This window comes from Neophocaena asiaeorientalis, unplaced genomic scaffold (genome assembly GCF_003031525.2).
Source record: "Neophocaena asiaeorientalis asiaeorientalis breed wild unplaced genomic scaffold, Neophocaena_asiaeorientalis_V1.1 scaffold177, whole genome shotgun sequence".
Lineage (NCBI taxonomy): Eukaryota > Metazoa > Chordata > Mammalia > Artiodactyla > Phocoenidae > Neophocaena > Neophocaena asiaeorientalis.
In genome coordinates, this window is record NW_020172779.1 from 7041821 (window position 1) to 7054218 (window position 12398).

The following is a 12398-nucleotide window of genomic DNA, read 5'->3' on the forward strand; positions in this document are numbered from 1 at the left end:
TTTTAAAATACTTTAATGCTAAAAAGTGCTACCCATCATCTGAGACTTCAGCAAGTCACAATCTTTTTGCTGGTAGAGGATCTTGCTTCAGTGTTGGTGGCTGCTGACTGATCAGGGTGGTGATTGTTAAAGGCTGGGCTGGCTGTAGCAATTTCTTAAAATAAAATAATGAATTGATTAACTCTTCCTTTCATGAACAATTTCTCTGTAGTGTGCAATGCTGTCTGATAGCATTTTATCCACAGTAGAACTTCTTTCAAAATTGGAGTCAGTCTTTTCAAAGCCTATTTGCTTTATCAGACTAAATTTACATAATATTCTAAATTCTTTGTTGTCACTTTAGCAATATATTTAGTATCTTCACCAGAAGTAGCTTCCATCTCAAAACACCACTTTCTTTGTTCATCCATAACAAGCAACTCCTCACCCATTAAAGCTTTAGCATAAGATTGCAGCAATTTAGTCACATCTTCAGGCTCCACTTCTAATTCTAGTTCTCTTGCTATCTCTACCACATCTGCAATTCCTTCCTCCACTGATCTTGAATCCTCAAAGTCATCCATTAAGGTTGGAATCAACTTCTTCCAAACTTTTATTAATGATATTTTGACCTCTTCCCATGAATCACAAATAATCTTAATGGCATCTAGAATGATGAATCCTTCCCAGAGGTTTTCAGTTTACTTTGCCAAATCCATTGGAGGATTCAATGTCATTGGCAGCTACAGCCTTACAAAATAATTTTCTTAAGTAATAAGACTTGAAAGTTGAAATTACTCCTTAATCCATGGGCTGCAAAATGGATGTTGTGTAGTAGGCATAAAAACAACATGAATCGTGTTGTGTATCTCCATCAGATCTCTTGGGTGACCAGGTGCGTTGTCAATAAGCAATAACATCAATATTTTGAAAGGAATCTTTGTTTTCTTATCAGTAGATCTCAATAGTGGGCTTAAAATATTCAATGAACCATGTCATAAACAGGTGTGCTGTAATTCATGCTTTGTTTTTGCACATATAGAGCACAGACAGAGTAGATTGAGCCTAATTCTTAAGGGCCCTGGGATTTTGGGAATGGTAAATGAGCACTGGGTCAATTTAAAGTCACCAGCTGCATTAGCCCCTAACAAAGTCAGCCTGTCCTTTGAAGTTTTGAAGCCAGGCATCGACTTTTCTTCTCTAGCTATGAAAGTCCTAATTGGCATCTTCTTCTGATATATGACTGTTTCATCTACACTAAAAATCTGCTCCTTTGGTGTAGTGACCTTCATTAATTATCTTAGCTAGATCTTCTGGATAACTTGCTGCAACTTCTACATTAGTATTTGCTGATTCACGTTGAACTTTTATGGTATGGAGATGGTTTCTTTCCTTAAACCTCATGAACCAACCTTCTCTAGCTTCAAACTTTTGTTTTCTGCAGCTTCCTCACCTCACTCAGCCTTCATAGATTTGAATAGAGTTAGGGCCTTGCTCTGGATTAGGCTTTGGTTTAAGGAAAAGTTGTGGCTGGCTTGATCGTCTATCCAGACCATTAAATCTTTCTCTATATCAGCAATAAGGCTGTTTTTCCTCTCTTACCATTCATGTGTTCACTGGAGTAGCACTTTTAATTTCCTTCAAGAACTTTTCCTGTGCATTTACGACTTGGCTCACTGGTGCAAGAGGACTAGCTTTTAGCCTATCTCGGCTTTCAACATGCCTTCCTCATTAAACTTAATCACTTCTAGTTTTTGATTTAAAGTGACACATATGACTCTTCCTTTCACTTGAACACTTAGAGGCCATTGTTGTGTTATTAATTGGCCTAATTTCCATATTGTTGTGTCTCAGGGAATAGGGAAGCCCAAGGGGAAGAAGAGAGACTAGGGAACGGCTTGTTGGTGGAGCAGTCAGAAAGCATACATTAAGTTCACCATCTTATATGGGTGTGGCTTGTGGCAACCCAAAACAATTACAATAGTAACATCAAAGATCACTGATCACAGGTCACCATAACAAATATAATAATGGGAAAGTTTGAAATAGTGTGAGAATTACCAAAATGTGACACAGAGACACAGAGTGAGCCAATGCTGTTGGGAAATCGGTGCCGATATACTTGTTGGATGCAGGGTTTCCACAGACCTTCAATTAGTAAAAAAAAAATAAAAATAAAAAAAAGCAATATCCACAAAGTACAATAAAGTGAAGCACAATAAACTGAGGTGTGCTTGTATATAATTTTCATATTTTTATAAGTAAAGAGGATAAGAAACTCACCCAATGTCACACCATTAGTGAATGATTTAGATGAAATTCTAATATAGTCTTGCAGTTTGAAACATGGTACTCTTAGCCACAACAAAAATAATGTTTCTTTATGTAATTCGAGTTGGACTTCCTTTCTGAAATGTGCTACCATCAACTCTAATTTCATTAAAACTGACATAAAGTCTTCCATGAAACTCACTGGTTTCTGCTAATTCGTGAGCTTCAACTTCCTTAAATGTCTACAAAATGTATTTTCTCTCAAATACTGGCTCTCGATTTCACTATTATTTTTAATTGCATATCTCCTTCATCTTAGGATAAAAGTCTAAATTCATAATGTTAGTAAAGTTCTCTGAACGTTAGAGAATTAAGAGAGATAAGCCTCAGAAAACAAAGGCCATAATTATCTTACACATGGTTAGGACTGGCAATGATCTCTGTTTTCTTGGAACCATGTTTGAGAAAACTAAGTTCTTCCTTCATTGTGAATTGCAAAATCTTCAAAGGAAAAAGGAATAGAAGCACACTTATGATATTACATTTAGGTATGGGCTAAGAATGAGAAAAAAGAAAAAGAAAACTGTGTCGAGTTCATAACTATAATCATTTTCGTATCTCTCCACATTATTTCACATCCCTACTTAAGGACCAACTTAAATATGATTTTCTCTCTAAATTCATGTTGATATCTACTCTTGAACCCTGTTATGGCTCGTTACACTTTAGAGCTGTCCTGGCCATTATGGTGGCCACTAACCACGTGTGTCCATAGAGTATTTGAAATATGGCTCTTGAATTGTGCTGTAAAATATAAAATACATACTGAATTTTAGAGACAGTATGAAAAACAATGTAAAATATTATTTTCATATTTTATATTGATTGAAACTGGGTGATCATTAGTCAAATCCATTTCACCTACCTACACTAATCAAGGTCCTCTACCAAAGAGGTGTATGTCCTCCAAGCAGTACATAAGATAAACAAGATATTTGCCCGAGTTATATGTTAGGAACTTGGCATCAGCTGTGTCTAGTTCTGAACTGAGCTGGTTAGACTGTATAAAACCACCAGCCGTCCAACTGGGCATGCTCGAGTGTTGATTCAGTGACCTGACATCAGAGGGCCTAAAAACTCAAGCTAAATGCCTCCATTTTTGAACGTGTAACAGGCTGTAAGTTATACATGCGCAGAACATTGATTACGGCACCTTTCTCCAATCACCTTTCCCCACGCCCCCACACGCCACCCACGCCTCAGAGAGCCCTGCTTCCTCATTCTTTATCCTATAAACACCTGCACCCTGTGCCTTCGGGTATTTGTCCTCTTTCTTACTGGCCTTGCTAGCAAACATCCCTTTGCTGCAAACCTCGGGATCTCAGCATATTGGCTTGCTGTGGGCCTTGGGCAAAACAAATTGGCTCGGTAGCAGATTATACGTCAAATTGATAACATTTAAAATATACTAGGTTAAATAAAATATATTTAATATCACCTCTGTGTGTTTAATATGACTGCTACAAAGTGGAAATTATGTGGCTCTCATATTTCTATTGGGCAACAAGGAGTTAGAAAGTATTTTCAAACTTCTCAGGTCATTTTAGTTGGGTATAAGTTCTGTAATGTATTTGCTGGAGTAAGATTTCCAGAATTTACTCATCCTGCATAACTGAAATTTTGTACCCTTGACCAATATTTCCCCAATTCCTTCCCACTCCAGCCCCTGGTAAACACCAATCTACTCTCTGGTTCTATAGGTATGACATTTTTATCTACACATATAATATTCTTTGATTATTCAGTACAGAAGTTTTGAATTATTTCAATATAATTCCTCCTCAGAATGCAGCAAAGTGCTGTCATGCAGTGTTTGATTTTTGTGTCTGACTTTTATTTCACTTAGCATAATGTCCTCTAGGTTTATTCAAATTATTGCAAATAACAGGATTTTATTTTTTAAGGCTAAATAATATTCCATTCTGTATGTGTGTATATATACAGATAGAGAGAATGTACATATACCATGTTTTCTTTATGAATTCATCAGTTGACAGACACTTGAATTGTCTCAGTATTTTTTCAATATTTTGGCTATTATAAATAATGCTGCAGCGAAAATGGGAGTGCAGATATCTTTGAGAGATACTGATTTCATTTCGTTTTCACATGTACTCTGATGAGGGAATGCTGGGTCATATGGTAGCTCTATTTTTAATTTTTTGAGAAACCTCCATACCGTTTTTCACTGTTGCTACACCAATTTACACTCCCACCAACAGTGTACAGGTGTTTAGTTTCTCCACATCCTAGCCAAACCTGTCATCATTTATCTTTTTGATAATAGCCATTCTAACTAGCCTCAGGTGATATCTCATTGTGGTTTTGATTCTCATTTCCCTGATGATTAATGTACTCAGGCTTTTCATCTGTTCATCATTTGAAGGGCGTTTACATTGTTTCCATGTTTTGACTATTGCGAATAAACATGCTATAAATATTCATGTACAGGTATTTGTGTGAACCTAAGTTTTCATTTCTCTAGGATAAATATCCAAGAGAAGTTCTGATTCATATTTTAAGTGTATGTTTAACTTTATAAAAAGTGCCATACTGACTGCAGACTACTCAGTTACCATTTTACATTCCCACCAGTAATGTATGAGAGATCTGGTTGTCCTGCATCCTTTCCAGCATTTAGTACTGTCCATATATTTTTTCTATTAAGTTTGGAATGATATCTCATGGTGGCTTTATTTACATTTGCATAATGACTAATGCTTTTAATCATCTTTATATGTGCTATATGCCATTTACATGTCTTCTTAAATGAAATGCCAAAGACTTTTTCTTATTTATTTGGATTATTTGCTTTCTTACTCTTGCCTTTAGGTTTTCATCATATATTCTGATTGCAAATATTTAGAGATGCAATTGAAAAATATTTTCTTATTTTGTGGCTTGAATTTTAATCCTCATAATAGAGACATTTACAGAGAAAATTTTTTAGTTTTAATAAAGTTTAGTTTGTGTTTTTTTTTCCTGTAATGGCCATGCCTTTGCTATTTTGTTTAAGAACTTTTTGTCAAACCATAGGTCAAAAATATATTCTATGTTTTCTTCTAAAATCATTATACTTTTAAGTTTTAAGCTCTGTGATCCATTTTTTGAGTTAATTTTGCATAAAGTATGAAGTACAGTAGAGTTTTGTGCTGGCAAATCAATAGTTTGGAGAAATTAGAAGTTTGGGAGATCATAAAAGCAATATGCCAGAAGGCAATCTGTGAGGTCCAGAACTAAGATATTGGCAGTGTGTGATGTGCAAAATATTCAGTTCATCAGGTTGGCAAATTATAGCTGAGCACACAGCACTTTGCTGCATTCTGAGGAGGAATTATATTGAAATAATTCAAAACTTCTGTACTGAATAATCAAAGAATATTATTTCCTAAACAAATAGATGTTGGTGGGAATAAAAAGAGACAGAAGAAATTCAACTGAGTTTTTCAAGAGATCATAATCTCATTTAGATTCAGTTACACCCTATGAGCATCTGCAGGAGTATGGTGATAAGAACTCAAACAATTTATCATCAAATGTCTTTATATCTGAGATGAAATGTGTTCAAATCAGTGGTTCCCTTAGAGAAGTTCTAGTTTTGTCAACTAGGTTAAGGATCAAAGGAGTGCATTCTTTCAGTATTCAGTTCCAACAATCAAATGTGTTCCTGCCTCATCAAGTAAAATGCAGTCCCATCACAAATCAGAGGAAACCATATGGTCATTTTTTATTCATTTTTCTTATCCAGCATCTAAATCTTTTCTATGTTAAGGAAAGAGCCCACCCCCTACCCACTCCCCACACTCGCTCTGAGACGTAAAGTGGAACAAAAGATATCACACATTATAGAATATTAAAATGTAGGGTACTTCTTTTCCAAGCCACCCTGGCAGATAGCTCTCAGGTCCTTCCAATCAGATTTAATTATCAGGAACTTAAATGGTATCTACATATGCAAGCAGCAAAAAACACTACCAGTGGAATAACAACAACAGTATTCTCCATGTGGAAATAGTTTTGAAGCAGAGGGGCAGAAAACTCAGTCAAATCCTGACAGGAAGGCAGATATTATTTCTGATCATGGAATGAGAGTGATTGGTTAACGTGGAAAGAAAATAAATTTACATGAACATAAAAATCTTGCTATAGGAAGAATTAACATCGATACTATATTAAATGTAGCAGCTTTAATAGCTAGGACAGACTGTAATCATTTACTTTGGTCAATTTGACTTTTTTACACAATTGTGATGTGACGATAAAGACAACCTCAAGATTACCAGGATTTACCCTTCAACAAGGAATCATTCTCAGCTATTGAGTTTAGCACTTTAATTCTAAAATCTCTGGTTAGAGCAACTACAGTAATAAATTCATTCTGATTATGTTATTTTCCTCCAGTACAGAGTTGCCCCTTCCTATCTGCAGATTTTGCATCTGTGGACTCAACCAACTGCAGATAAAAAATAATTTTAAAGTTCCAGAGACTTCCAAAAAGCAAAATTTGAACTTGCCACGTGCGAGTAACTATTTACACGGCATGAACATTGTAATAGGTATTATAACTAATCTATAGATGCTTTAAAGTAGAGTCATCTCTATATGATGGACATGCAAAGGTTATATGTAAATACTATGTCTTTGTATATGATACTTGAGCATTTTGTTAGATTTTATTATCTGCAGAAGGTGCTGTAACTAATCCACCGAGGATATCAAGGGGCAACTGTATATACCTCATATTACATTCTCACATGTATTCTCAGGTTTCTGCAGATATAATCGAACAGACTTGTGCAATTATTTGCCATGTGTGACTTTCCCTCCTGAAACAGACAAGCTTGCAACTCTAGGGTTTGCTGAGGTCTGACTCTAGAAAAAGATCTGTAACCCATGTGGGGTGATACCAGCTATGCAAAAAACCATTATTTTGATTGGAAAACTCAATATTTTTATGATATATTCCCAACCGTTAAAAATATCTACAATTCAAATCAAAACCTCAACAGTTATTTCTAGAGCTTGGCAAGCAGGTCATTTTACATAGAAATATAAATTACCTAGAATAACAGCAAAATTCTTGAAAAGGAAAAGAGAATGGAGATTTATATTACTTGTGTCATCCAGGGTTCAACTCCAGGATCATCAGAGAGGACAATAAAGGTTAGATTTAGAGCTGTTCGAGTCCCTGTCAGATGAGACTTTATCTTTCTTGCTGAAAAATCCGAGAATAGTCATACCTGAGGTGAGTGTTACAGACTGAATGTTTGTGTCCCCACAAAGTTCATAGGTTGAAATCCTAACCTTAGTGTGATGGTATAAGGAGGTGAGACCTTTGAGGAGTGAATAAATCATGAGGGTGGGACCCCCATGAAGGGGATTTGTGCCCTTATATAAAAAAAAAAATCCCAGAAAGTTATCTCACTGCCTTCTATGCTGTGAGGACACTGAGAAAGCTCTCAACAGACATTAAATCTGCTGGTGCCTTGATCTTGGATTTCCCAGACTCGAGAACTGTGAAAAATGTGATTTAAGTCACTCAATCTGTAGTATTTTTGTTACAGCAGCCCAAAAAGAATAATACAATAAGGAAATACCAGTAATTTTCTGCATTGTGTGGTCATTTAAGCTGAGTTTTCCACTGAGAGCTGGTATCGACTGCCAGCAGTGGTAATGAGCTGCAATAGATAAAATCATTGTTCTGTATTTTGTGTTTTATGTGCGAAATTAAATTCTTTATTTTAAAAATTGGAGTATAGTTGTTTTACAATGTTGTGTTATTTTCTACTGTACATCAAAGTGGAGTTCCCCGTGCTATGCAGCAGGTTCTCATTAGTTATGTGTTTTATACATATTACTGTATATATGAAAATCCCAGTCTTACAATTCATTCCGCCATCCCGCTGCCCACCATGGTGTTCATATGTTTGTTCTCTACATCTGTGTCTCTATTTCTGCCTTGCAACTGATTCATCTGTACCACTTTTTAGACTCCACGTATATGCATTAATATATTTGTTTTTCTCCTTCTGACTTACTTCACTCTGTATGAGAGTCTCTAGGTCCATCCACATCTCTACAAGTGACCCAATTTCATTCCGTTTTATGGCTAATATCTCATTGTGTATGTGTAACACATCTTCTTTATCCATTCGTCTGTCAATCGACATTTAGGTTGCTTCCATGATCTGGCTATTGTAAATAGTGCTGCAATGAACATTGGGGTGTATGTGTCTTTTGAATGATGGTTTTTCTCTGGGTTTATACCCACTAGTGGGATTGCTGGGTCATATGGTAATTCTATTTTTAGTTTTTAAGGAACCTCCATATTGTTTTCCATAGTGGCTGTATCAATTTACATTCCCACCAACAGTGCAAAAGGGTTCCCTTTTCTCCACACCCTCTCCAGCATTTATTGTTTGTAGATGTTCTAATGAAGCCTATTGTAACTGGTGTGAGGTGATACCTCATTGTAGTTTTGATTTGCATTTCTCTAATAATTAGTGATGTTGAGCAGCTTTTCATGTGCCTCGTGGCCGTCTGTATGTCTTCTTTGGAGAAATATCTATTTAGGTGTTCCACACATTTTTTGATTGGGTCATTTGTTTTTTGGATATTGAGCTGCATGAGACGTTTATGTATTTTGGAGATTAATCCTTTGTCCATTGATTCATTTGCAAATATTTTCTCCCATTCTGAGGGTTGTCTTTTCAACTTGTTTATGCTCTCCTTTGCTGTGCGAAAGCTTTTTTGCCTCTCCCGTTGCAGAGCACAGGCTCCGGACGTGCAGGCTCAGCGGCCATGGCTCACGGGCCCAGCCGCTCCGCAGCATGTGGGATCTTCCCGGACTGGGGCATGAATCCATGTCCCCTGCATAAGCAGGCAGACTCTCAACCACTGTGCCACCAGGGAAGCCCTGTGCAAAAGCTTTTAAGTTTCATTAGGTTCCATTTGTTTGTTTTTGTTTTTATTTCCATTACTCTAGGAGGTGGGTCAAAAAAGATCTTGCTGTGATTTATGTCAGAGTGTTCTTCCTATGTTTTCCTCTAAGAGTTTTATAGTGCCTGGTCTTACATTTAGGTCTTTAATCTATTTTGAGTTTATTTTTGTGCATGGTGTTAGGGTGTGTTCTAATTTCATACTTTTACATGTAGCTGTCCAGTTTTCCCAGCACCACTTATTGAAGAGACTGTCTTTTCTCCTTTGTATATCCTTTCCTCCTTTGTCATAGATTAGTTGACCATATGTGCATGTGTTTACTTCTGGGATTTCTATCCTGTTCCACTGATCTATGTTTCTGTTTTTGTGCCAGTTCCTTATTGTCTTGATTACTGTAGCTTTGTAGTATAGCCTGAAGTCAGAGAGTCTGATTCCTCTAGCTCCGTTTTCCTTTTTTTCTTTTTTTCAACATTGCTTTAGCTATTCAGGGTCTTTTGTGTCTCCATACAAATTTTAAGATTTTTTGTTCTAGTTCTGTAAATAATGCCATTGGTAATTTGACAGGGAGTGCACTGAATCTGTAGATTGCTTTTGGTAGTATAGTCATTTTCACAATATTGATTCTTCCAGTCCAAGAACATGGTATACTTCCCCATCTGTTTGTGTCATCTTTGATTGCATAGTGTCTTATAGTTTTCTGAATACAGGTCTTTTACCTCCTTATGTAGGTTTATTCCTAGGTATTTTATTCTTTTTGTTGCAGTGGCGAAGTTGATTGTTTCCTTAATTTCTCTTTGTGATCTTTCGTTATTAATGTATAGGAATCCAAAAGATTTCTGTGCATTAATTTTGTATCCTGCAACTTTACCAAATTCATTGATTAGCTCTAGTAGTTTTCTGGTGGCATCTTTAGGATTTTCTATGTATAGTATCATGTCATCTGTAAACAGTGACAGTTTTACTTCTTCTTTTCCAAGTTATATTCCTTTATTTCTTTTTCTTCTCTGATTACTATGGCTAGGACTTCCAAAACTATGTTGAATAATAGTGGTGAGAGTGGACATCCTTGTCTTGTTCCTGATCTTAGAGGAAATGCTTTCAGTTTTTCACCATTGAGAATGATGTTGGCTGTGGGTTTGTCATATATGGCCTTTATTATGTTGAGGTAGGTTCCCTCTAGGCCCACATTTTGGAGAGTTTTTATCATAAATGAGTATTGAATTTTGTCAAAAGCTGATTCTGCATCTATTGACATGACCACATGGATTTATTCTTCAGTTTGTTAATATGGCGTATCACACAGATTGATTTGTATATATTAAAGAATCCTTGCATCCCTGGGATAAATCTCACTTGATCATGGTGTATGATCCTTTTAATGTGTTGTTGGGTTCTGTTTGATAGTATTTTGTTGAGGACTTTTGCCTCTATATTCATCAGTGATATTGGTCTATAATTTTGTTTGTAGTATCTTTGTCTGGTGTTGGTGTCAGGGTGATTGTGGCCTCGTAGATTGGGAGTGTTACTTCCTCTGCAATTTTTGGAAGAGTTTGAGAAGGATCCATGTTGGTTCTTCTCTAAATGTTTGATAGAATTCACCTGTGAAGCTATCTGGTCCTGGAATTTTGTTTGTTGGAAGATTTTTAATCACAGTTTCAATTTCATTACTTGTGATTGGTCTGTTCATATTTTCTATTTATTCCTCGTTCAGTCTTGGAAGTTTATACCTTTCTAAGAGTTTTCCATTTCTTCCAGGATTTCAATTTTATTGACATATAGTTGCTTGTAGTAGTCTCCCATGATGCTTTGTATTTTTGTGGTGTCCTTTTAACTTCTCTTTTTTCATTTCTAATTTTATTGATTTGAGTCCTCTCCCTCTTTTTCTGGATAAGTCTGGCTAAATGTTTATCAATTTTGTTTATCTTCTCAAAGAACCAGCTTTTAGTTTTATTGGTCTTTGCTATTATTTTCTTTGTTTGTATTTTACTTATTCCTGCTCTGATTGTTATGATTTCTTTCTTTCTACTAGCTTTGGGTTTTGTTTGTTCTTCTTTCTCTAGTTCCTTTAGGTGTAAGGTTAGATTGTTTACTTGAGATTTTTCTCGTTTCTTGAGGTAGGATTTTACTGCTATAAACTTCCCTCTGAGAACTGCTTTTGTGGCATCTCATAGGTTTTGAGTTGTCATGCTAACCTTGTCATTTGTCTCTAGGTTTTTAAAATTTCCTCTTTGATTTCTTCAGTGATCTCTTGGTTATTTAGTAGCATATTGTTTACTCTCCATGTGTTTGTAATTTTTACAGTTTTTTTTTCCTGTAATTGATATCTTGCCTCATAGTGTTGTGGCCAGAAAAGATGATTGATATGATTTCAATTTTCTTAAATGTACCAAGGCTTGATTTGTGACTCAAGATGAGATCTATCTTGGAGAATGTTCCATGTGCACGTGAGAAGAAAGCCTAATCTGTTGCTTTTGGATGGAATGTCCTATAAATATCAATTAAATCTATCTGGTCTATGTGTCATTTAAACCTTGTGTTTCATTATTAATTTTCTGTCTGGATGATCTGTCCATTGGTGTAAGTGAGGTATTAACTTTCCCCAGTATTATTGTGCTACTGTTGATTTCCCCTTTTATAGCTGTTAGCATTTGCCTTATGTATTGAGGTCCTCCTGTGTTGGGTGTACACATATTTATAATTGTTATATCTTCTTCTTGGATTGATCCCTTGATCATTATGTAGTGTCCTTCCTTGTTTCTTGAAACAATCTTTGTTTTAAAGTCTATTTTATCTGATATGAGCATTGCTACTCCAGCTTTCTTTTGATTTCCATTTGCATGGAATATCTTTACCATCCCCTCATTTTCAGTATGTATATGGCCCTAGGTCTGAAGTGGGTCTCTTGTAGACAGCATATATATGAGTCTTGGTTTTGTAACCATTAGCCAGTCTGTGTCTTTTGGTTGGAGCATTTAATCCATTCACATTTAAGGTAATTATCAATATGTATATTTTCTTAATTGTTTTGGGTTTGTTTTTGTAACTTCTTTTCAGCTCTTGTGTTTCCCACTTAGAGAAGTTCCTTTAGCATTTGTTGTAAAGCTGGTCTGGTGATGCTGAATTCTCTCAGCTTTTCCTTTTCTGTAAAG